The following is a 22,486-nucleotide window of genomic DNA, read 5'->3' on the forward strand; positions in this document are numbered from 1 at the left end:
TCTTTCTAAATCTCATTCAGACTCTTTCTAATCTTCCTCCGGTTCCCGGTGAGATTGCGCAATCACTTCGGAATCCTCGGCGCGTAAAATTGATTCTTTCTCTCCCCGCGTGTCTTCTTCCGTCTGTTGTTAGAGCCATAAAAAAAAAAAAAACTCACATAAGCACAAGCACGCGCGCCCTCCCGGAGATAGAGTAGTGTGTGTGTGAGAGAGAGAGAGGTGTAGGGGGGGGGGGTGTTTGCTTCCGCACCACCAGAGGCAACCGAATAATAAAACATATTCCCGGTGCTTTGCAGATAATACCGACCTCGTTAAAATGAATTTGGCGAGAGTAAATCACAGCCGGGAGCGCGCACTGGTCATGTGTGGTCCCCTGTGTGTGTGTGTGTGTGTGTGTGTGTGTGTGTGTGTGTGTGTGTGTGTGTGTGTGTGTGTGTGTGAGTGAGCCTACATTATAATGTGAGCTCTGCATGTCTATAATTGAGGTGTTTGTACATGTGTAATTGGTAGAATTTGGGTTGGTGGGCAGATTTATACCCCCCCACCTCCCTCCCGGGCCTGGACAGTGAGGGGAGGTGTGTGTGTGTGTGTGTGTGTGTGTGTGTGTGTGTGTGTGTGTGTGTGTGTGTGTGTGTGTGTGTTCTTCAGATGGGTGGTTCATCTGGGAGATATTGTTCTGATCATGATCTGATACGTATTGATGTTATTGATTAGAGGTATCCCGGGCTAACGCTCCCCTGCACTGGACCCAGTGGATCCAGGGGTTGTGGTGCCTGTGGAAAATTGAAGTGTTCCAGGAGCAGGTCTGATCAACGTGTGCAGTGAGTTATTATCTTCTTCCCGTGTGACACTGATTAGACCGACATGTTTAACGAGAGGAAGAGAAGAAACAGAAAGAAGAAAAAGTGGAAGAAAAGAAACAGTCTTTATTTTTCTTTTTTCGCCGTTTCCGAACGCTTATTGTAACCTCATGGTAAAAATCAGTCAATTCACGTAGAATATATATATATACATACATTTAGCCTGAACTATTCATACAACATATATATATATATATATATAAACATATATATATATATATATATATATATATGTTGCATATTTTAACTTACCACTAACGCAATAAGAAAAAGATTAACACACTGAATTCATGAAAAAAGTTAAATAAACAGGACTCATAATAATAAAAAATTATAGAACAAGGCCCAAATTACTGGTACAAAATGAATAAAGATTACAGTATATATATAAATGAGAATTACTCATAAAAAAGCCACAGGAAACCTCCAATAGCTATCTCCGTCATGTTTTCGTTTTAATGTATTTATCAGTAAAATTGCCATTGCCACACTCATTATGTATAATTCCACAATAATTACAAACGTTTTTTTACACACCTCTATAAAGAACACGACGACTATAATGAAAATAATAACCCGCATCACAGTTATATTGTTGTGACGCGCTTGTGACCAACAAAAGTCAGAAATAAAACCAAAAAATGAAGTAAAATTCGTGCCGCTAATGTATAAAACTAATCCTTTATTCAACGTTTTACAGAAGGGTACCACTGCTGTCTCTCTTTCTATCATGTCTTCTTCTAGTAAGTAACGCGGGATAGAGGAGAAAGAGGAGCTCTTCCTGCTTTTCATTCGCACTTACAAGCGGAGTTTGTGTCGCCGGGGTCGTAAAATAATCGCGGTCATAAATAAGTCTCCCCTCTTTGTGTCTTTTTCTGCCAGTTTGCCCCCACAGGCTCTGACTTGTCTGCACGGCCGCACTGCAGACTGTCCGACTGACACACACACACAAAGGCTCTATTTTTACTTTTCACTTCACTCCGCATTCCTCCGCGTCTTCGCCCGCGTATTAAAAAGTACCACTTGCTCAGAGCGGAGAGCCAGATAATAAGTTTAAACCCCTGTCTGCGCAGGATCACACGGACAGATGGGGAATCTCTCCCTTTCTTTCTAACTTTCATTTTGGACACCCCTGCCTCCTCCCCTCCTCGCCTCCTCCTCCCCTCCTCTCCTTCTCTCCTCCTCTCCTCCTCTCCTCCTCTCTCTCTGGCAGGACGCTCCGTTTCCTCTGCGCTTTGTGGGAACGGGAAGCAGCAGCATTGTGTTGGAGCTGCCTGTGGTTTAATCATTAATGAGCGCTAACAGTCGGGGCAGGACAGGCAGGGCCTACAGCCTGGGACGCGCGCACACACACACACGCAGGACGGTAAATACCATTATTATAAATATATATATACGCTGCAGCCCATACGCATTAGCACGGCCTTAACGTGATTGTGGCTTTGGCATAATACCAGTGGTGCCCGCTCCCAGCAGCCCGGAGCGAGAGGGTGGCTCTCTGACAAAACACTGCCGTATTCTGATTTATCCTGTGCACGGAGCAGTGTGTGTGTGTGTGTGTGTGTGTGTGTGTGTGTGTGTGTGTGTGTGTGTGTGTGTGTGTGTGTGTGTGGACGCATTCATAACTGAGCTGAGGCTGTGAAACACTACACGGGATTGATATGCTGAGGATAACGTGTTTAACATGTGCTGAATTGAATGTCAGGCCTGGCAGGTGAGATCTGAGTGTTTATAACAAATGTTGCATTTGTAGGGGTTTATAACACTGTAAAAGTAGGTTAACTATATGTAAGCTGCAGCTATTATGGGTCACAATAGTCCAACCTGCTCCAGTAACATGCAGCATAAATTACACAACGCATTTAAAAGCCATCCTACATGACAGATACATTCTATTCCATGACAGGTGCAGATAAAAACATGGTGCTATTCATTCTAACTTTTAACCAACTTTGTCCAACTCTTTAAGTGGCATTAAAATAAAAATACAGCACAGAATATAATGTTGGTATCTTAATCACAGTTCAGTAATAATGTGTTTATAAGTGAGGTTAGATATTCGCCACTAGCTCTACCATGACATATTTATTTTTAAAGCTGCATACCATCCCATTATCTTAAATGTGTTATTAGCTGTAATATAATAAAACTGAGAAATTAGGCAAATGTGAGGGCAACAGCATCATGTGACCTCCTTGAAATATTCATATGTATTATTAATACACCATGCACGCTAGCTGAGGTGTAGCCTGTAGCTGTATTCTAATGAGAGGCCCGGTGTTTGTCATTGCAGGTGTGTTGCAGTTCGGGGCAAAAGTCACCGAGCGGCGGAAACGGTCCGTGGGCGCAGCTGAATAAGAAGCGGGGAGTGTGTCCGGTTGGAAACAGCAGTTTATATGAGAGAGACAAACAGAAATAGATAGACTAATAGAGGGACAGAGGTTATCTTAAAGGGAAACGGTCACGTCTTCTGTCACCATCTGGTGTTTCCCCTGTATTCACCGTCATCTCCTCTACAGTAACAGTCACCACAATTGAACCTCAACACTCGCCGTAGGTAAGTAAACACTAATCAAAGTTTGATTTAATATTGGGTAATCATTTTAGTGACTGGTGGGGTTAACATGGTATCTCGCAAAAGCTTATATCGGGGCTTATTGTTTACGTAACTTTAATTTACATTTCTACATGATCATTTAAAGCACCTAAAAAAACACTATCATTTTATTACAATAAATTAAAGCATCTTGCTCAATAGGCTATGGAAAAAAAATATAATAGGGAAAGAGGATGATATTTTGAGATGGATCTTTCATTATGAGAGAGGTTCAGATAATAATATTAATATTAATTATAACAATAATAATACTAATAATAGGCTGTATTAGACTAATGATAATTGCATATGGTTGGCGTTTGGTTGTAAAAGCTGCTACATACTCGTGCGCAGTAAATCAGTGCACGGTGTTTCTGTGACTGAGCGGCAGAATAAACAGCACAGAGCTGCTGAAGGAACTCCAGGAATCTGAACAACTTCAGAGATGATCGACAATTAAAGCTGAAGGAGTGACACTGCTGCTTTATAGCTTTATGGCTCTGTTTCACCTCGTAAGTGCGTGCGTGTATGTGTGTGTGAGTGTGTGTGTGTGTGTGTGTGTGTGTGTGTGAGAGAGAGAGGGGGGGGGGGGGCTTTTATGGCTTTATGGCCGTTTATGACTCCTTGTAAAGTCCGAGGAATGGTGGCGAAGTGAAAAACAGGCCCGCAACAAACAGCAGATAAACAAATATGCTGTGCTGCACACACAGGGAACACACACACACAGGGAACACACACACACACACGCATATGGGCACTGTACAGTTCATCTGCGGTTCACAAAAAGGCAAAAGGCTCATACAACCTGACCCAGTATTATCACCTGTCTACAAAATAAACTCATCACTATTCATTTTTATGAATTCACACCTCTGTCTCTTTTTCCATTTTAGCCACGATCTGATTTTAAACCAGAAATATTAGCCTGTCCGCTGTTAATGTATTTTTTAAATACATTTTTACTTCGTAAAATAATTTAGACCAATTATAAAACCTCCAGCGGGATAGACATAAAAGAAAACGAATTGAGAATCACTCTGAATTCAAAGAAGATGTATTTTTATTATTTCAAAAGTGGATTCAGTCATTTTATATAATTCTAAATATGCTATAATCTGTGTCAATTAGCGCGTGCATCACCCGGTTGTTATCTGGAGTAAAAGCTAAAGATAATTCACAGTGAGATTTTACCGAAGATCCAGTTGAACTTTTCTACAGCAGAGAGGAGGCTTGGTGTGTGTGTGTGTGCGCGCGCACTGGCCGACCTCTCCTGCACGAGTTAATAACAAACTGAAAGAAACTGCCTGACCGGTGCTTTTTGTTTTCTTCGCCTTTTTGTTTTAATGTATTAGTGGTTTCCAGGCAGCCCGGGGCCGGCGGCCCTGTGTCCTTCACGGCACCGTGAGCTCGTGCTCCAGGTCAGTTCACCGGACTGTTACCGGTGGGCGCGAGCGCTCGGCCCCTTGTAGCAGCGCCGCGGGACCAGTTAAATATTAACGCGCGCATGAATGCAGCAGCACGGGGAGGGCCGCGTGTTTTTCTCCGGGTTTCAGTGAAAATAACACGGAGCGAACACGCACACATGAAGGTGCACGTCACCACATATGTTAGTTATTAAACCGATTTTAGTTCAGTGAAACATTTCGTCGGAATCACTAAGGTAGCCTATAAAAAACAAAACAATTAAACAATCAATCGTTATTGCAATTACACGATGAAAGAAAAGAATGTGACATGATAATAGTATAATTAAATAATTATTGTGTTTACTATTATTATTATTGTTGTTATTGTTGTTGTTGTATATGTGGACTAGGCTAATGGATAGTAGATATGGATATTATGCAGATGTATAGTTCCGTTTTAGGACAAGGTGATCTCTTTATATATATATATAATATATATATAACAACTCCTGTATTTCAATACGATTGTATTAATGTTGTTGATGCCAAAGATCCATAAACAAGTTTTACATCAGTGAATAAACGGACTAAAGCGGAATTCCTTTCTGATACCAAGATAATCATAATCTGACCACACAGAAAATCGAATCAAGGTTCTCGGATGTCAAGAAGAAAAGAAATAGATGAGCGAGAAAGAGAGAGGGGGGGGGGTGATTTTTCATCTGATCGTAATGCACTGGAGTTGATTTTGAACGCCGGATTAAAGTCAGATGATGCTGTGCTCATAAATTAAACACAACACTCTGGATTACTGCCCCTCCCCACACCCCCCCCCCCCCCCCCCCCCCCCCCCTCTCCCCCCAGGCTTCCCCCGCAAGGGCCTTTCAAATGATCACACGCACAAATGAACACACCCACACCTGAGTGCATATATTTGAGGGGCTGCGCGGCCGATCTGCAGATGAGCGCCAGTAAAGATGATGAAGTCACCGAGCAAGGACGAGTTATTAGTTTACACACAGACACACACACACACACACACACACACACACACAGAAACACACACACACGCATGCAAGCATACAATAGAGCCGCTGGTTGCTTCTGTTGATCAAAACAACGACCCTGACCAAATTTTACATCCTAAGCTTCTGTTTCCTTGGGCACAACACCAACACACACACCCAAGCTAACACACACGTGCATCCATGCGTACACACCATTTAGGTTTGTGTGTTCTTGTGCGCGCACGGCTTTGTCCATGCATAATTTCCCTCAGTGTAACAGCAGCCAGGCCTAACCTTGGAGAGAGAGAGAGAGAGAGCAGCGTCTCCACCTCTCTCTCTCTCACCCTCTTTCTCCCTCTCTCCCTCCCACTCCCTCCATGCCACAAATCTGTCTCCCTCTCCGTTTACATCAGAGGAGGACAGAAAGAAGCCGACAGCCAGCGAGACAAAAGACTCAAATGTGCGCGCCACACTTATAAAACTCGCTCGCGTGCGCGCACACACACTCGCGCCCTCGTCACGAGCGCTCTGGTTTCATTCCCTGGGAAGACAACAAAGTCAAGTCGCAGGCACATCATCGGTTTGTCAACAGCCAATACAATACACACACACACACACACTCACACACACGCACGCACACACACACACACACACACACACACACACACACACACACACACACACACACACACACACACACACACAGACACACACACACACACACACACGTTGTCAACAGCTCATCACTGTTAGCAGTATCATATAGCTAGTGTATTTGTGCGTGTGTATTGACATGCCTGTATAAAGTATTACCAAGGGGAAGATATGGATGTCTGCATTTACATGTGTGGAAACGTTTGCTACTGTTGTCGACACGACGCTAGATGGCACCAGAGCGTTTTGAAGAAGCGCACCGGGGCTGCTGGGAGTCTCACCGTCGAGCTGCACCGGTGAGCAGCAGCTCTGAGCCGGGCTGAGCGTCGGTGTGTGTTCCGCTAGTGGAGCTACACGGAGCAGAGAAGGAGAGGAGCGGCCCCGTACTCCTCACACTCCTAACACTTTTCTTTGTGCAGCCTGCATCTGAAATTATTTTTATTTTTTGATGTTAAATTCACATTTCAGATGTAAACACGTGACTCAGTTTTGTGGACAATGTGATTTATAGTTCGCCTGTGTGTGATGGACGGATATTGATCTGTGCTGATGGTATAACTGCACATGTGTGATGTATGACTAATATTTACATAAATAAATGTTTGAACTTGACTTGAGCTCCTTCATTGTTTCACGCACGCACGCACACATACTACACGCACACGCACACACACACACACACACACACACACACACACTGCTTCTGTCAGATATATGATGATAATAATATAATAGTTTATACATTTTTTTATTATCATAATATATTAGGTTTTATCACTTTATTCAACAACAATAATTATCACTTCAGTATTATTGTAAGGTTTATGTTTCCTGTCTGTTTATATAGTCTAAATGGATACTTTGAAATAGCATTAGTAGTTATTAACTCATATTATACAAATGAAGGCTTTTGTTTGATATGTTCCATATTAAATGCGTAAATCTGAGCCGCTACGTTTGTGTTGTTCTTATTCTCGCTTCTTTTTTTACGCCCTAATTAAGCATGAGCCAGTGCAGCTGAGGCATGATTGTATCACGTTAATCACGGAATGAGCTGCTTCATACACATTGACTACAACTATCAGCAAGACAGACATTTAGCCTCACAGCTCTGTGAGCCTTTAGTTATTTATTATGAGCGCACACCCATGCGTATTATCGGTGCCATTGGCGCACAGATTAAGGCACAGATTTAAAAAACACTGGGCACAAACACAAAGCTCCAAAGTGTTCATCAGATCTGAGCAGGAAAGGGCAACACTCAGCCCATAACATGGTTACTGCCACATCATGTTCGCATAGCAGCGTTATTTAGTGACTGTGAGTACAGGCCTATAGCTGAAGCTAAACCACTGAGCTATAGGCTAAGACTGAATCTATCATCTGACATCTACTCACAGATGATTACATATTTTTGATGACTGGTTGTTATTGGCTCGGAAAAGAAGAGATGTGACTTGATTCATTTTCAAGATCCATACAGTAAGGGGTATTGTCATGGGCTAGGTTTGGCTGGGGAGTATTTTCCAACTTCCCACCTACGTGTGATCTGCTCTAACCGAACTAACATTAGTGTAAAACACTTTAAGTCTTTTTTTTTTTAAACAAATAGGACTTACAAGGCATTAGTCACAGAACTAATCTGTGGTCCAACTTCTCACAGTCACCAGTCAGATGCCACAACACTCACGCACTCAAGACGCCACTCGCATGCTGCAGAAATGGATTACGGGAAACGTAGTCCAACAGCAAGCTGAGGTATCAGGGAGAAATACTGTGTTGACTTCATTTCCCGAAGCCCCACAATGTTTTAATATTCCACTGTTCAGACCACTGAACAGGATAAATAGGAGGACAAACAACACCTTTAGAATGTAGACTTAGTGTGTTAATTCATTCAAACGTGGAGCCGGATTCTATCAACATGCGTATTTGAAATTATAGAATATATTTGGAAGAAAAAAATAGTAGTATGCACGCACTATTATTGTGATTGCCTTATCATCTATGTATTTATTGGCTCGGAAAGGAAGCTATGTGACTTGATTGATTTTCAAGTTCCCGTACAGTCAGACATGTGCAGTTTATAGACCCTGCTTCATATTCCAGCAGAGAGAGAAAGAAAGGAACGCTGTGTCTGCAGTGGGAGGTGTTGGTGATATTCAGTGGAATGTGTCAACGCTTGTCCGAAGTCACCTTTACGCACGGAGCGAGGGTGGAGGGGCTGTTCAAAGCAACTCAAAAGGGTTTGGCTTTCAGTCTGCTTCTGTATGAATGTCTGTGAGGGTGCTTTATTTTGGAAAAAAACACAAGAATAAACTAAAACCAAAGATAGTGACGATCTTATCTTGTTTATTTCCACAGCACTTGTGCAACTAAGGGCAGCCGACTGGAGGTTCTCAAGTGGTTAGGACAAAGAATCTGTGTAAATATTGTGAAGAGTCTTATCAACATCAATATTTAGTTCTTTAAGAAGGACACCGACACATTGATAGTGTCAGTAGCGGTTCTAAGATCCACCACAGCAGAGACAAGAAGAGAAGAAAACACTTTCAAGACTGTGTCAGCCACAAACATGAGCACCATTGACAACAATAATAATAAAAAATTAAAAATACTACTACTACTACTAATAATAAAAAATAATAATGATGATCATAAAAATGTCTACTGCATTATTCTGATGCCAGGGAAATTGTGTGCGTTTTAGCATTTCTTTTTTCTTTACCTTTCAGAGGCAGTGTTGTGGTGTGTTCATTCCCTTTTAAACTTATTTTGTATCATAAGAATAATAATAATTGGTACAATATTATTACAACTACTATATGAAAAAACATTCGAACACAACTCTTCATTAAATTGATGAAAGTTTCGCAAGAAAAACTGTGTCCATTTTCTTCACGACTGTTAATTTAAAATTCTGGTTTTAATGAAATGACCCAAAAGATAAAGGAATAATCACGAAAAAACAGACTGACTTGCCGATTCCATTTTATCATTACAATGCGTCACAGTTTGGCCTTAAGAACGAACGACTGTGCGCATATCAGTTTGATGATATGCTTTTTAACCTGTGGTATGAATGAGACTTAGGTGAAAATAAGAAAATGTCCATGTTACGTTAACAAGAAAACATAATGTGTGTTGCGCTGTTGGTGTGACTGAGCAATAGCAGCGTCTCGTAAGACTGCTCAGATACCGAGATGGAAAGGAAAGCAGTTACGAGGTGAAGCCTGGCTCTTTGTGTGGCTGCACCATTACGCAAAAAAAACGAACAAAGGTGACCACAACCGTGTTGTAAAAATCTTACAACGTCTTTTGTTCCAGTCCTGCATTGAGATTTAATGTTTTTTCTTTTAGGTTATGTGTACAGTTAGGTTTAGCTGGAGGTTTGGCCTAGATTTAGCTGACCTGGTTGAGGTTGGAGTGAGGGATTGTGGGGAATGTATATAATGACAATGAGAGTCCTCACAACTACAGTAAGACCAACATGTGCATGCGTGTTTAGGATAAAGGGATCCCCTCCCCTAGAAGTGTTTGATATTTGAGACAGCGACAAATTGGAGACCGTAGAAGACAGACAGACCTGCAATGTGTGTACGTGTGTGTGTGTCTCTGTGTGTGTGTGTGTGTGTGCGTGTGTGTGGGGGTTCCTGGCTATATTAGCTGTAGGGAAAGAGAGAAAAAAACAGGCTGTGCGCCGCAGGGAGGAAATGAGAAGGGAAACAAAGTCATAAAAGTGGGCTGGACGAACCAAGACTGAAAACATTCTTGTGTCTGAACAAACACACACACACACACACACACACACACACACACACACACACACACACACACACAGGCCTGTCAATCAGCTGAAAGAACCTGGAAGCTTCTCCACTGAGATCTGGAAGTGGAGCAATTAAAATAACAGATGAGCGCACAAAAGGAGACACACAAGCACAACTTCTCTGCTACTTCACCTGACGTCTGCTGAACACATCAGATAAGAAGCAACCGGTGACATACATGAACCAATGTCTCTATTCTTTCAAACAGAAACCAAAATAAGATATGGTTTAAAGACAGCATGTTTTAAAAGTACACGGCACACCTGCCCTCACATCAAAGCCAGCTACGAGCTCATGACCATCATGTCCAAACCCTCCCTTCCTACAGCCCCTGCACGGCTTGGGGCACAACATAGGAAGACGTGAGCTAATCTCCCGGATCTCCAGGAGACGAGTTTGAAGCCTTGGACGTCTCTCTCACAGCTAATCCCACCACTTAGAGAGAGAGAGTCAGTTCATGCAGACGGGCTAATTCATCATGCAGCCCGATGCATCGAAGGAAGAGTCACAGCTCATCTGTAGCGTCCATGCACTACACTGAGGAGACGCAGCACAATCACGCACAGCTCCACAATTTTTACTTTTTTTTTTGCTCCTGTATAGAATGCGTGGTCTGGGCAGCGCGCGCGTGGGCAGCTGCCAGAGGAGGAACGTGCATGAGCGGCTCTTACCGTTTGTTGATAATCCGTCACGAGCCCCGCGCACCTGCAGTTCACCTCGGCGTCCCGCGTGCAAGGCAGCCCAGGCACCCCCGGAATGGCACGAGACAGCCCTACCGTGTGCAGACCGGATGGATGGATGGTAATTAGATGGAAGGGGTGGCGGCGCGAGGAGGTGAGGACGAGGGGGGAGGGTGTGTGTGTGTGTGCATTCCCCCGTTGTCACTCAGTCGTCAAAACACCGTCGTCATCTTCATCACCGCGTCACCACCATCCTCGCGGTGACAAGTGACAAATTAAACAAAATGCCAATTTAAAAAAAAAACGGTTTCATCCGGGATGGTGTTCCCGGGTTCGACCTCGCGGCTCAGCCCCTCTTCCTTTCATCGCAGCCGGAGCCGTCCCCCATCTCGGTCACCCCCCACCCCCGGTATAGCGTAAAACAGCAGCACGAGACCAGATGGAGCACGGAGCCATAGCGAGGAGGAAGAGCAAGAAGAGGAGGAGGAGGGCGGGTGGAGGAGGGATGTAGGGACGTGAGGCTGACAGGGAGGGGGGGTGCGGCTGGACGGGTTGTTGTCAACGTCTCCCCGTGCCGGTTTCCATAGTCACATGTAGACTTCTCATTAACCAGTCCGTGTAATTATCGCCGGGCCGTTCGTTTCCTCCGGTTACGCGCGGCGCCTCGAGAGCCCCGGGCAGAGTGTTCGGAGCGGGAGCAGCAGCGGCGGCTGTTCGGGCCGGAGCGGAGTGCAGCAGCAATATAGCCGCTTGGGAAATCATAAAAAGTTCATGTTCACGTTAAGCGCGTCCACATGACCAGCCCGTCGGCCAATCCCCGCGCGCGGCCACTCATAAACTTGTATCACAAAGTTGTAAATTTTCATAAAAACAACAAGGAATTTATTGCGTTTCTTCTTGGTGCGGTCCTTCTCTCTCTTTTCTCTCATTCTCTCCGTCGCCATTTTCTCCCTCATCCGCCCCTCTGAAAACCAGCAAGCGGGCAGGCAGCTCCCAAAGAATCAAACGCACCACAGCAACGAAGATTTCCTTCCTATTTTATTAATATCCGTGCCTTTGTTAATGCCCCTCTTCGTGCTGTTAGAAGGCAACAGTGCGTTGAAAACAGATTGCTTTATTTATGTGCTTATGCCGGAGTCATGTGGGAATGAACCACGTCAGAGATGAATCTGTTTCCAAAAGTATTTCATTCATTTTTAAATAAGACAAACCCCCAGTGAAGACCAGATACAATTTAACATAGTAACGTGTCGGAGTTTGGCAAGAAGAGCAAAATTCTGTGTTTATTCCACTATGAAGTATTCTACGTTCTAGTGTTCATTAGAGATTTTAAACTTATCATACATATAATATATTTATAAAACACTTTCATACCACATCAACAAGAAAACCGTCTCGATTGTGAAGCGCTGTTGGTGTGTTGTACGGCGACAGCGTCTGGTATGAGCCTCAGTATTGTCTGAGACGTAGATGCGGTAAAAAGTTTTTTGTATTGTAGCAGCTCATGGATGAATGCTCCACCAATACACAAAACAAGAGCGAAGGTGGTGGTCGCTATGTGCACGGTGAGGGGGAGATTGCCGGATTTCAGTGATGGAAACAGGTAAATGTTTTTTTTTTTTTACCGTTCGCCTATACTTGTTGAGGTTCAGATGTTCAGACATGTTCCATGGTAAAGTGTCTACCAATGCATCTCTAATGCGCTGTCTGAGGTAAACAGGTTGAATTCAAACCAGATCATGATCTGCAGACACAACAGCTTCACCTGCATAGTCGGGCCGCCAATCCTCTGCTGCTGTGGGCCTCGAAACGTCGTGCGTAAAAGCGATTTCGCAATGCGGCAACGCGTCACCGTTTTAACAGCCTGCGGGCCCGGGGCCGCAGGCTGAGTTTTTTTTCTTTTTTAAAACGTTTTGTAAACTTCCCCTCTCAATGCGACAGAAAAACAATTCTCGCATCATACAAGAGAAGTGAAAACACACCTGAGGGAGAGGAGGGAAAGCTGTTTTCTCCTCTTGGCCTCTTATATCCATTTTCCAAATGTCGGATAACAAAGGACAGAACAGTCAAAAACCAGATACAGCTTCAGATAACTGTCCAAAATATCACATTTTACATATATGACCAACGAGATCCAATCGTACACATATGATCGTTATGATCCAATTTTACGCGTTAGATCCAAAGGATCAAGTATTACACATATGAACCCATATTAAATTTCACACATCCAAAAGACGTAATTTGACACATTTGACCCCTCTTTAAATTTCACACATCCAAAAGATGTAATTTTACACATATGATCCAAAAGTTCAAATTGTGCACATATGACAGACTGTAGAAATAAAGCTGACCTGTTTTCCATATTGTCTTCTGTCTGTAATAGAAAACATCCATTTTACATTTAGAATTTAGGCGAAAAACAAGAAGTGTCTGTACAAACTGATTTTAACAGGACAAAAAACACTGACGTCTTAACGGAACCACGCAGATGTCCTCCATATGTTATTTAGACCCAGAAAACTTGATTTTAAACCTCGAGTAGCCCACATGTGACGTTCCCAGATCGCACAGTGTCTGGAGAGCAGGAGACGCGGATCCAACGCTTCCTCTACACTGATGTTCCGAGTTAAAGATTAACAGAAAATAAAGCAGCAGCACAGGATCGCTTGACCCTCTGATCACTCGGTTGCTTTGTGTGTCTGCTGCTTCTTTTCTGCTTTTATTGGGGTTTCCGGCCTTTTCATTTGCGCAATAAAGACATCAGGACCTGTTACAACACCCACCACTTTGTGCATGGTCCTATTTAGGTTTCCTGGCTGCCGAGGACTCCCACAAGCAACTATGTTTGTATGCTATTACATATATGTTTGTGTATTAACATTATTAATTATTTATATGTATTTTATTGATAGTGACCTGGTGATGGAGAACAAAATGAAAAAAAAATGTCCACCAGTTTTTTGGTTTCACCCTTACTTTGTTTTGATATAAAGAGATGGAGATGTCTGGTAACGGGTCTTGTCTCATTTTGTGCCACACATCCAGATAATGACGCACCGTTGCACATTTTTGTCCAAAACATTAAAATATAATGTCATAAAAAAAACAAATAAATAATATTCAACTCACTAATTTCCAGTACCACTTTTCATCCACACCCCCACAGTTTTTATCAGCGGATTAAGATGTTTTTGAATCTTTAATATTTTGAGTAGAAGATGAAATTGTTATATTTTCAGTCTTAAATATTCAAACATATAGAAACCCCTGCAGACCTGGAAGGCACTTTAATCCAAGACGTGATATTGTTTGTAATTACTTTGCTTTGTGCTCATATAAAGATGAGTTGGATGCTATTAGCTGTAACAGCAGGAGGGAGGAGCCCGTTAATACATTTAAACCTGTAAACAACGCCAGGATCTTCCAGAGCGCAGTGGAACAGGAGTTTATAATGTGTGACAGTGATGATTAAACTCAAAGCGATCAGAACAACGTGGTGGCAGCGACACGGGCTTTGTTGCACGTGTGGTTTGAGAATCAGACTAATACCTGGCACAGTGAGGGTTTCCACGTGTCTTTAAATTGCACTGGACCTCCACAAACTCTCTGGGATGGGAAGCGACAGATCAAGACAGACATGCCCTCTCATCTTGACTCAAACGTGGATCCCAACAACAAAATACCATTCAGATATTATTGGATGCTCCTAGAGAACGGGACAAATGAGGATAGTCTGCAGGCTGTCTTGACTCAGACCAGCGGATTTAGTAAAGAAAGTGCTCACCTGATTCGCAATATTCAGGAGAGTCACGGTGCTTCGTGTCCCAGTTAATCCCGCAGCTCCGTGGGCAAGAAAACTTCTCCACTACGGCTGCAAGCTGAGCGGACCCCCGCTCTCCTTCACACTGCATGGTACATCTGGTCCAAGACCTTTAAACTCCTCAGTTTTCAGGATAAAGTGACCGTCCTCCATATCGCCGCGGAGAGAACAGAGACTCAGAGAACTTAACATAAAAACCTCTCTCTGGATGGCGAACCCAACCTGTCCACCTGTCACCCAGCTGCTGAGGTGTCTCCACACTTGGCTTGAACATTAGGAGGCGGCGGGACATTATGGTGCCTCCAGCTTTTCGGTTGATCACTTAACCTTAAAATCAAGCAGCATTTAATCAGAAGAGCGTTTGCTGATATTATGTTGACACAGCTTGATAAAGGCCTAATGTTTCCACTTTATTTCTCTTAACAGAGGCCAATGTCTTTACTGTATGAATGACTATCTCACTGGAGTGTTTAAATTATCTGCCACGAAATGATTTGTGTGTTTACATCCGGTTGTAAAACCTGCTGTGTTTCCTGCTGTATTTCCAGTTATTATAAGTTTTTGTACTTGACTGTTTTCTTGCAATGCAATTTATCTGAACGCTTAGATTCTTTGAATGCATTTTTCTTTATCTTTGAATGACTGCTTCATGTCGTAGCAGGGGTGTTTCAAGATACTCTGGGGGCCACGACAAAAGGGACCAGGGGCGCGCTCCAACACCCTCCCTGAAAGGGAAAAATAAACAAGGAAATAAAATACCAAACCACATTTTTGAAATTTTAAAACAATTCTTTTATTTTTTTAATTATTTAAAAAGTACATCATGTGCATGCATGCAAATAATAATAACCCCCACCACCACCCCATGCACATCACACACTAGCATTTAAATGTTCTAGTCGTCAAAAGAGAGGTTATATTGGGTCTTGTTGGAGGGTTCCAAAATTTAGGGAGGCTCTCACAAAACAGTCGACTTACATATTAAGCCTGTTCCTGGGGGCCCTTTCACTGGCCCCAGACAATCGTCTGCTCTGTCTATCCTGTTGTACACCCCTGTTTGGCTGGAATGTCCTGAAAATTTGAGTAATGATAATAATGGGTGATTTAAAAAAAATTAAAAAACTCCCCCAACATGTGTGTGTGTATATATTTATATGGGGTGATCAGCCTCTCAGTTATTTAATATGTATGGAAGATGAAAACCCAAATAATTTGAACATAAAACAAGTGACATAGATCAAATCATGAATGAACTAATAATATGGATATGTATCAATTATAACCAATGTTTAGAATGTCTTGATTTTCTTACTTTGTTTATTAATTCAAGTATTAATAGACATGCTCAATCAAAACTACCCTGATTAAGTAAAGAACTTAAAGGTGTCTTTAGACAAGGCTTAGGATATATATATCTGACAGGAAGTGGTACAGGTATCTGTAAGATCTTAACATGCAAAGCGAAATCTGAATTTTTCTCATTTTTTTAAAAATTCCAAACCGTGTTAGAACAGCATTATAATAGTTCATGACACTCTCGTCCAGGTTGACATTTTTCTTCTGTCTTATCTGATTTAATTCATGATTTTTCCCCCCAAACTGGCAGCTTCAATAATATTCCATCCAAAAAGATTTTTCAAGCTGTTATCTGTATGACATGACTAATAACATCCTTTCACATTTTCAGTCTGGATTTCCATCTAGTCGTTCAATACACTGCTCTTGTGAAACATGATGTGCTTTCAGCATCTGGTTCAGGTAATTTTATATGGGCTATTTCTAATGATATCAAGCAGGCTTTTGCTTTTGTTCCAACTCATGGATAAGCTTTGTGCTTATTGAGTTGGTCTATCTAAAATTGCATTGTTTTTGTATTTATATGAACGAAAACAATGTGTTGCTCTTCAAGGGAGATCTGATTTATTTGTTCAACAAAGAGGTGTACCCCAGGGTTCAATGCTTGGTCCAATGCTTTTATCTATTTTTATTGTTGATTGCCCCGGTACTCTAAAACATCTATCTAACTTTATACAGATGGAACTATCATTTATACTTGAAATTCCTATTTATTGCAAATCTAAACTGCTCTTTGGTCCAATACTTCAATACCTCACAAAACTGGTACTTATCTAATAAACTATGGCTCTATAAAAAACTAAATCCTACATTATGGTCTTTGCTTGTAGTGCCTTAAAACAAAATGGAATCATTTAAAATTAGTATGTAAGTACGGTACTTGGTTGAACATTCAGGTTTATGGCTTAATTCAGAACATATGACTAAACATCATATTGATCACATTAATTACAAACTTTGTTTGGAACCAGTGCAGAATGCAGCATACAATACTGTGCATATGTTTGTTCTTGCATGTCCCAACACACATCACTGATTAATGTACTACTGACATTCACTCAACGTAAGACAGACATGTGTAGATTTGAACTATCCTCATTACCTAGATAAGCTTCAGTACCATATTCCTGAATATATCAGTTGAGGCATTCTACAAAGCAACTCTTTCCTATCTTTACAGTCAGACAAAAAACAGTTGTATAAACAGCATTTATGTCAAATGCTCCATTAGAATGTGATAATTTGTAATCAAACAGAAAGTCTCTTATTTGGAGATAGATTGCACGTGTTTCAGATGATTTAATGCCTTCTCACAATATACAAAACCCTGTATATGTATTCATGTGTTTACATACATGCATGTATCATGTAAGTCAAATATTTACATGCATATATAGACATGTTTCTATTCTCTTTTATTTTGTACATAGCAAGTATTTGTTCTTGGCCTCTCTGTGGCCATCAAGTGGTTGTGTTTGCCACTGCATTTATCAATATGATGTTTGTGTGATGTCGGAGTTGTTGAAATGACAATTGTTCCCTTGTTTTTTTCTGTTGTTTGTTTTGTATTGATGTTCGGAAAATGAGATGGGGTTAATCTTCATGAATAAACTTGTACAACGAACACACAGTGAAAGCTCTTAAGTCTGATTAATGTTGGGATTTGAAGGGAAAATGTTCTCTGTTCCAGAACACAGTAACACAGTAACTTTAATATAGACATAGAATATATTTTTTAAGTGTCCTGGTGGAGGTAAAGATTTGGAGGATAGAGGTAATACATTTGGCAAAAGTTCCACACTCACTCAACATTCAGTCAGAAATCAGTACAACATAAATCCTCATTTCATCTTCAAACAGAAATGATGGCTTTCAACCTCTTTAAAGGAGAAATATAGATAATCAGGCTAAGTTCAATTCACATTTACCATTTAATAATTGATTCATTCATTTGTGCGTCTTTAGTGTAAGAAGCGGATTCACTGACAGTTTGAAGTAAATGCACATGCAAGCAAACACACACAGGGAAACACGCAACCCAGTCTCCCCACACTGAGGTCTGTCTGCTGCAACCACCATAGACATTTGGCCTCAGCTGCAGCCAAACCAGAGGCGCTGTGGGAATCTCTTGGTTATTTAGCAAAAATAGAAATTCATACATGAATGTTTCATCATTCCGTGAATGGAAATTGCAGTAAACGTTATTATCATTTCTCACTTTTTAACAGTAGTCAGACATCAGGGCTTTTAACACAGACCCTCAGACTGGGCTCAAATATCTCAATGTACAGTCTCACTATATCTTGCATATTATAGAAACTTTGTTCAAGCAATTTGGATGGAAAAAAAGGAACTAATAAAAAAACAAAAACATGATTAACATAATAAAATGTGATCTAAAAACGTTTCCGGGGAGATAGGGTAGAACAGGTCAAAGTCATATTCAGGCTCACAGAATATAGCTGGACTTTTTCTCAACAATGTTTTTTTTTAAATTAAAAAAATCCCAACAAATAAATTCAAATGTCAAATATTTTGGTTGACAGATTTTGTTTAGCATCCAGTGATAGAGACAATATGGAAAAGAGAACCATGGGTGAAATGCTATGACTAGAAATAAAATAAAACAAAACAAATCAAAATAGAATAGTATTAAATTCAATTCAATTAAACCTTTTTGTGCAAAGTATGGGCACTGGTCTGAATGTCTGACATAATTTATTTTAGAACCGAACAGATCAAACTCTTGCAATTTAAAAACAAATCTTAGTTCTGTAAAATACAAAAATATAAAAATCCTGATGTGGTGGGACTATTTTTTTTTTTAAACATATTTTACATTTGATTTTAAACTAGCTATATACTGCCTATTCTGAGCTATCAGAATCTTACAAACTGCTGCAGAGTTAATGATTTGCTTTGGCTACTTTGTTAATGACAAAACTATACAGCTGCTAAATTAAGCAGTATAGATAACATTGTCAACTTGTTTTCCACTTTCTCATTCGGTTGGTTACTTGTAGTTTTTGAAATGAAACTAAGGCACAACTGAGGTAAATAAATCAAATCATACATAAAAGTTTTAATCACCTTTCTGTATTTTGCTTTGTTGACTGGTCTAAACCTGGCAGCCACTTGTTGCCACCTCCACTTCCTGGCAAACCCATGAGACATATGCCTGCGTCAACACTAGACAGTATAGTTACTAAATGATGTGTTTCAACTGTGGGTTCAGCTACCGTCTGAGCCACTGTTCAATATTCACTCCACACTGTTTTACTCTTAAGAGACACACATGCACGTATGAGTTAGCTACACAATTTAAACGTTTCCATATCGTACAGAACCTCAGCTGTGATGTGCTGCAGAGTCCAACTTTTTTCCTTAAATCAGTTAAGTGAGCAGACACATACACCATTGAAACGAGAGTCATGCTGCTCGTGTGCAACAGACGTGTTAAAGCATTACTAATTTGATTCAAGGAGAAAAAAAAAAATCAATTGTTCCTCTTGTCACATATACACTGGTCAGTGCTGAGTGAGACCACCGAAACCATGCTGACCTCCTGTCTTTACGAGGTCACACAGCGCCTCAAGGTTGAAGAGAAACTGGGTCACATTTTCACCGCTCAGAGGTCGTCTGTGGGCCACAGAAACATCTAAACCCATTTCCTCTGCAGATTCCCGTGAAGAGAAAACTCCTTGTCTCTGGGAGGTCAGATTGAGGATTTAAGGAGAAAGTTGTTGAACTCTGCCACTTGGGAATTTTGAGCAGCTATTTTTCTTAATTTATGTTTTTTTTTAAATCTTGAATGCTACAGTTTTTCTTCTTGCAACATTTCTGCTCCTCTGCTACATGACTCTCTCTTAACTAACACTGCAGGCAATCTGAGTAACAACCAAAAGTAGTGACCTGCCTGTAAAAAACAAAAAAAAACAGCCTGATCTTTATGACTGTTGTGTGGAGTTAAGCAGCTTTAGCTGGTATTTAGTGCAGGCTCATAACCGTGTGATGGAAAATTTTCTGCTAGTGTCGTCACAGGGCTGAACAGCGAACAACATCAGGCTGTGTAATCTGACAAAAAACTCAACGCAATTTATATGTTTTCATCTGCTGCCATCAGCTTTCTTTGGCAGAGACACCTCTCCCCATGTCTGACATAAATCTCCTGACACACAGTAAATCTGCAGCTTCCAACTGTCTTGTTTTCTGTAGATGAGCTGAAAAAAATAAAAAATAAATTATTACATTGATTTGATATTGATTTTTGAGCCTTTTCAGGCAAAAATTAGAGGCTTCCCATGCAGCCACTGTCCCGTCTGTAATTTGACACTGCAGATAAGAGCTTTATTACACTCACTGCTGCAGGACTGCTGCACATAAATGACCAGGCCAGAGGACATTGAGGTCATGTCCTCTGTAGAATTTGGACTTTGAGCAACCTGAGGGTAGTTCACACCAAAACAAACTGTGTGTGGGTTGTGCACAGGCTGATTTCAGTGATTTTTACAATCATCATTGCTGGCCTTTTTAATTTATTTTTTTTTACCAAAAAGAAAACCAATAACTTTGTTTGTGGCTATAGGATTCAACACTTACCAATTTGTCCTGAGACATGTCCAGTATTAATGTATTTGTTATATATATATCTTTTGGGAATTTGTATGTATTTTAATCAATGCTGTGATTTAACTGGACCCTGAGTCTGTATAATCAAATGTCAATCATCTAAAGAATCAATGCTGGGTCATTTAAATTGTGCATGTAGTATATGTTACTGTTGTATACAAATGTTTTGACCTTTTTTTTTTTTTTTTACAATGCATCAACGTTAAATTAAATGCTTGAAAAGTCTGGATTTTAAAAAAAGATTTCTGCTTCATATTAGAAATATCTGATCAGTAAATAAGGGAAACCAGACAAGGAATGTCACCATGGAGGCATGCTATTGGTTTCTGATTGGTTACTTGGTGATATGGAATGACATATTCCAGACTGAGGTCTGATACCAAGTCTTGTAAAATAATCTATATCTATTCCTAGAAGTGTAAAGACGACTAATGCCAAATAACTAATGATAAAATAAAAAGGTACAGGGAATAAAAAAAACACAAAATAATATAGAACATTTTAAATAAGTTAGGATGGTACGTGCTCTGGGAGATTTTGGTCTCATGGTATCAATTTTTCAGAAATCCTGACTGAAGCCAGAGTTCTGTTAACTCCTCACACAGACTCACATCTGGACAGTGGTTTTCTTTCACTGCTGGTAAGTGTGTGTGTGTGTGTGTGTGTGTGTGTGTGTGCCCTCTGGATCAATTTAATACCAAACTTCTAACAAAAAAAACTAACAATCTCAGCACACGTCTGCGCGCGTCCCTGTGAGAGCTCGGTGGTATTTGTGTTGTCCGCCAGTGTTCACGTGAACATCCGGGACCTGACTTTTCCTTCCCAATCATCCTCGGACTGCAATTTCATCTAAATTAAAATCTATAAATTCGTTATACATGCCGGCTGCTTCGACTGTCCTCCCTCCCACACACACACACACACACACACACACACACACACACACACACACACACACACACACACACACACAGACACAGAGAGAGAGAGAGGAGCGATAGAGAGAAAAGATTAGAAGTGCCAAGAGAAAGATATACGTTTTGCTGTCCCTCCATTATGTGTGTGTGTGTGTGTGTGTGTGTGTGTGCGTGTGTGTGTGTGTGTGTGTGTGTGTGTGTGAGTGTGTGTGTGGTATTTTCTATTTCCCTACCTCTCTTTTTTCCCTTCATTGTATCACATGAACTACTAGGCCAACAAATGTTGGTCTAATTTTCATAAAGATCTTTAAACCCGATTTAAAGTCAAGTAAAGTAGTCTTCCTCATGCCATGGTCGTGACAGAGTGGAGTTCTATTTGATTGTTTTAGACTTTAATTGATAACACATTTATAATATTTTATAACCCTTGTTGTCTTCTCCGCTCTGGTTTCCTAAACTAAAGCCCCAAACAATTTTCACTTTATGACCTTAAACCGCAAGGAAATAAAATACTTTTCATTTCATGACTTAGCTTTCTTCTTTTCGCTCTCTTCATTACAACTCCACAGTTGAAAAGCACGCACAATAATTGCTCCACGCACACAAACAAACACACACACACACTGCAGCCCGGAGGCTGCTGCTAATGAGGAGGGACCTGATTTCTCCAAAAACAATTTGGACAATTCAGTGTGTGTGCGTGTAAGTGTAAGTGTGCGCGTGCG

General features: G+C 41.1%; 1 protein-coding gene and 1 long non-coding RNA gene across 4 annotated transcripts in view; one reads left to right on the top strand and one right to left on the bottom strand.

The window, feature by feature from the left end:
• hoxb3a (homeobox B3a) overlaps nt 1-22,486 on the bottom strand; it is a 99,548-nt gene that overhangs the window by 75,595 nt on the left and 1,467 nt on the right. For 2 of the 3 annotated variants that reach the window (XM_069525684.1, XM_069525679.1), the window contains exon 2: nt 11,025-20,435. The gene's annotated coding sequence lies outside the window, so the exon portion shown is untranslated. Of the gene's footprint in view, nt 1-11,024; nt 21,460-22,486 lie in introns of those variants that run through there. The other variant, XM_069525680.1, reaches the window with a different exon arrangement.
• On the top strand, nt 47-8,122 carry LOC138407868 (uncharacterized). Its single transcript, XR_011241187.1, has 2 exons — nt 47-3,417; nt 6,754-8,122. It is a non-coding gene; the product is annotated as an uncharacterized lncRNA (long non-coding RNA).

This window comes from Paralichthys olivaceus, chromosome 5, assembly GCF_024713975.1.
Source record: "Paralichthys olivaceus isolate ysfri-2021 chromosome 5, ASM2471397v2, whole genome shotgun sequence".
In the NCBI taxonomy this organism is placed as follows: Eukaryota; Metazoa; Chordata; class Actinopteri; order Pleuronectiformes; family Paralichthyidae; genus Paralichthys; species Paralichthys olivaceus.